Here is a 5102-nt window from a genome sequence, read left to right as displayed (position 1 = left end):
TCATGGGATCAAGCCCTGGAGTCAGGCTCTTTGCTGACATCATGGAACCCTACTTGGGATTCTCTTACTCCTTTACCCGCGCCTGCCCCCTTCTCTTTTCCCAAAAATAAATAAATAAACAAAAAATAAATAAAACTTCTGTCTTCATCTACCTAATTATTTTGAAATGTCAATCATTTGTCAACCCTAACCTTCAGAGATAAAAATTTAAAACTAGTTCACTAATCATGCGATCATTGTTTTACAACTGCAAGAGTCTCTAGAGAATATCTAGGGACAGAATGTGGATGATGATGTGTTCTGATTTGCTGAGGGCAGTCCCAGTTTATAACTGCTGTATTGGTATAGTTACTAACAGTGTCTGCCATCACTGAAGTGTCATAGTTTAGATTATTATGTGACCACCATAATATACCCTATATTTCCTGACAACTAAGCTGCTGACAAAGTTCATATTTTCTGACGCCCAATCTAGTGTTTTTTGTTTGTTTGTTTTTTTAATATTAGACTTATGTGCTGACATAATGGTGCTGGCCAAGAATTAATCTTGGATCTTTTTTTACAAAAAAATTTTTTAATGTTTATTCATTTTTGAGAGACAGTGAGAGACAGAGCGCAAGTAGGGGTGGGGCAGAGAGAGAGGGAGACACAGAGTCCCAAGCAGGCTCCAGCTCTGAGCTGTCAGCACAGAGCCCAATGCAGGGCTCAAACTCAGGAACTGTGAGATCATGACCTTAGCCACAACCAAGAGGCAGACACTTAACTGACTGAGTCACCTAGGTGCCCTTAATCTTGGGTCTTTTGATCAGGAGTTGAGTCACACCTCAAATCTGTTTTCCTCCTGGAGTGGGTTGCTAAGGTGCTTTGTGGAGTGAAGAACCAGATTATCCAGCTTGCTGTATTGGCCTGAGTTTTCCTTCCTAAGGAAGGCCATAAACCAGTTGTTATTATCAGGAAACAAAAGTTAAGCAAATTATTTTTTATTCATTACTTTTCCAGCTTTACTGAAGTATAATTGAGAAAATAAACGTTAATATATTTAAAAGGTATACATGTACATGGTGAAAAGATTTCCACCATCAAGTGAATTAACAATCCAACACCTGACGTAGGTACTTTGTGTGTGTGTGTGCACTTAAGATCTATTCTCTCAGCAAATTTTGATTATACAATAAAGTATTATCAACTATAGTCACTATGCTATACATTAGATCGTTGAAACTTATTCATCTTATAACTGAAATTTTGTAGTGTTTTAGCAACCTCCCCCCATTTTCCTGGTCCCTCAGCCCTTGGCCATTACCATTCTACTCTCTGTTTCCAGGAGTTGGACCTTTGGGGTTTTTTTTGTTTTTTTTTGTTTTGTTTTTGTTTGTTTTAATATTCCACATGTAAGTGGTAGCCTGTAGTATTTGTGTTCTCTCTGGCTTATTTCACTAGCATAATGCCCTGAAGCTTCATCTATGTTGTCACAAATGGCAGGATTTCCTTTTGAAAAACGTCTGAATATTCCATCATATGTATAAACCACAGCTTCTTTATCAATTCGTATTTTGACAGACATTTACGTTGTTTCCACACCTAGGCTATTGTGAATAGAGCTGCAGTGGACATGGGAGTACCTCTCTGAGCTAGTGATTTCTTTTCCTTAGGATCATATACCCAGAAGTGGGATTGCTGGACGACATGGTAGTTCTGTTTTTTTCATGTCTTTAAAAATTTTTTTTTAATGTTTATATTTTATTTTTGAAAGAGAGAGACACACACAGTGCAAGTCGGGGGAGGGGCAGAGAGAGAGAGAGGGAGGCACAGAATCCTTAGCAGGCTCCAGACTCTGAGCTGTCAACACAAACCTGGACTTGGGGCTCAAACTCACAAACTGAGATCCTGACCTGAGTTTAACCAATGGAGCCTCCCAGGCACCTGTATTTTTTCATTTCTTAAGAAGTCTTCTTACTGTTCTCCACAGTGGCTGTGTGAGTTTATACTCCAGCCAACAGTGCACAAGGGTTCTGAAAGAGCAGACGTAGGCCGCCTGACTCCATCTTGTTCTGTATCCTCCATCTTGAGTGACTATGTCCCCGACATGGCCGCAGAAAGAAGTTCCCGCTCAAACCTCAGACCACACCTCTTCCCTTTGAGTAACTTCCCGCTCACCCGTTCAACATGAGTTGGGGCCTAGGCATAGATCTGTGGTCAGGGAGCCATCCTGAGGATGTAGAACAGGTGGAGGAAAGCCTTGAGTTTCCTTGTTTCACCTGGGGGTGGGCTGGGATGAGTCACTGGGGAAAGGAGAGCTCAGATGAAGGTGGAGAGATGGCAAGAGAACCCTACAATCCAGCACTTACTCTCTCTGCACCCCTGAGAAAGAGGCTGGGTGACCTGAGGGCCAGACTCTTCTGATTTGGGGGAGCAGGCCCAAGACCACTGACACTCTGAGAGCCGGAGCTCAAGGACAGGAGGGGGATGGGCTTTCCTCTTTGTAATCACTCTACTTTAAACCTTTCAAACCACACCCAGCAACCTGCGTGACAGGACTCTGATCCTTCCCCAGCCAATCGGCTGAGACCACGACCCTTCCCCAGCCAATCGGCTAAGGCCGTGATCCCTATAAAACCTTTGTGCTCTTGAAACCTGCTCTCTCTCTTTCTCTCTCTGGTATCTTACTGCTGCTTCGGTGCAGGTAGGGTTGAGCTCGAGCTAGCTCGAATAAAGGCTCTTTGCTTTTGCATCTGACTAGGCTCCCTGGTGGTCTTTGGGGATCACAAATTCTGGGCATAACAGTTCTCTTTTCCCCACATGCTCACCAGCTTTTCTTCTCTCCTGTCTTTTTGAGAATGACCACTCTAACAGGTATGGCTGCTCACCTGACTGTCAGGAGCCCTGTGGTGGTGGGGGGAGGGTGCTCTGTCTCAGCCTTTCCTACTTATTTCAGGGTCGGGAATTTCTCAGTCACCCAATGTGTCAGGGGCACTCAATTAATTAGTTTCTGGATCTCTTTGGGAGGGAACTGGGAATTGATCCTAGTGTAGCTATTTGATGTATGGTGGGAGAAGGGAAAGTCAGGAGTCTCCTATCTAGCCACCTTGGTGATGTCCTCTCTATGGTATTCTTAAGGGGCAACTATCTCCTCCTCTGAACACACAGCCTTTCCTCTTGTCTGAGCACCTCTATGTGAACCTTGCTGGACACCACAAATACTTGGATTTGCATTAAGGAGACACAACTAGAATCGCATCTAGCCACATGGACCCAAATCACCCCAAGAGCTAAGAGAAACAAAATTATACAATGCATACTGCTTTCATAAAGGTTAAGGAAAAAGTCCTAACAGGTACCTTAACACACTGTAGCTTCCAACAGAAAATAAGAGGTAACCATGATTTTGTCAAATGACCAAACTACAGCAACATAGCAACATCTCGGAAGTGTCTTGTATTCCAGAATGAGCTGAGACCTAATCAAAATGACAAGTCCTAAAAAAAAAAACAGTATGACTTTGGTAGGTGCATTTGCAAATCACTTTAATGAGGGAGCAGTAATTACTTCCCAGGCCAGTAAACATTTCTGGTGTTACTCCCAAATAATGCAGATATGTAAGGCTATGTAGGGAATGATAAATTGTGTGAGCATAGGCAAAAAGCCTTACAAGGAATGTAGTCAGTGAACACTGTGAAGGATGTGATCAGGCATTTTAATAAACATCAATTATGGAAGTTCTCTAGATGTGATGAAAACCAAAAGAAAGCTGGCCATGACCAACAGCATCCGTCTCTGCTGAGCTAAACCCAGTCCAAAAAAATTCAAGAAGTTCAAGAGTCCATTGAAGCATTTCAGCAACCAAAATAAGGATGTAACTGTGCTACCTTTTCTTTTGGGTGTGCTTATTTCGGAAATGTTGACCCTACTTTCGTGGACAGTGTTGAGGAACCATTCCATCTTGGATGTACTTGTGTGATTCTGAATTTTCATCTCGGATCATTTTTTTTTCTTGACATTTATTTTAGATGGATTATTTGAGCATACCTGCATGAAACTATTTCTCACTTCAAGTCCTGCTGAATGTTAGTGTCCCACAGATTAACTTAATAGATGTTCCAAAAAAAATTTTTTTAAAGGCTGATACCACGTTTGAATAAATTAGGAAACCTGTTTGGGTGTTCCTGCTTCACTGCAAGACCATGTGAACTATTTACTACCCTGAATGAACAATGACCCCCTAGAGGGGATGGGGGCCAACTTGCAGGGTTTTTTTTAAACTTATCTGATCACCGATCCCCCCTCCCCCACGTAAGCTCTTGCTTTTTTTAAATCTCTAACCATATATGTGGAGACACTTCCATTCCACAGAATATGGTTTGGAAAATGCTAATATTGAAGATGGCAAATGGCCGACAAAAAGTCAGGAATCCTTATGTATTTTTGCTGGCTTTGAGTTTTTGGTGGAAGAAATGTTTCCCTTCGTGAAATAATGAAGCAGCTGAATAGATGACGTGTTTTCTCAACACAGGCAGCTGATTTGACATGCTCTGGCAAACAACTTTGTGTCCCTAATAAATACAAAGTGTTTTTACCTTCAGCTTATATTAAAACATCACACAGCATGAGATTGATAAGCAGTAAAAAATTATGTCTCCTATCGTTTTAAAATTAGGTTCAGGAAAACCTAAAGAAGTGTTGCAATTACTGCTAAAATGTTTCAGAGGGTGTGGGGTTGGCAGGAGCTGGAGAGGCGTGGAGATGAGGCAGGTGCTCCCCATCAAGAGTAAGGACCCCATTTGCTATGAGGATTTGCAGCAGTAGCATTTTGTGATGGGTTTGGTAAGTGCATTTGTTTTGAAATTGGAATCCTATTTTGTTGAGTTTTAATTATAGGCAGGCAAGTACATTTTCCTTAATATAAGAATATACATTAGCTAATTTGGACCATAATCATCAAAAATCCCCCTTAGTGTATGGAACAAAACAGGAGAAATGATAACTGTGATACATTGTTTTTTTGGGGGAAAGTTTTGCTTCAAGACCTGTTGGGTTTAGCAAGAGAGAAAGGGATGAAGGTCAAGGCCTGGTTATTTCTGCACATAACTACAACACACACACAC

Source organism: Neofelis nebulosa, chromosome 2, assembly GCF_028018385.1.
Source record: "Neofelis nebulosa isolate mNeoNeb1 chromosome 2, mNeoNeb1.pri, whole genome shotgun sequence".
In the NCBI taxonomy this organism is placed as follows: Eukaryota; Metazoa; Chordata; class Mammalia; order Carnivora; family Felidae; genus Neofelis; species Neofelis nebulosa.
This window is presented reverse-complemented; position numbering follows the sequence as displayed.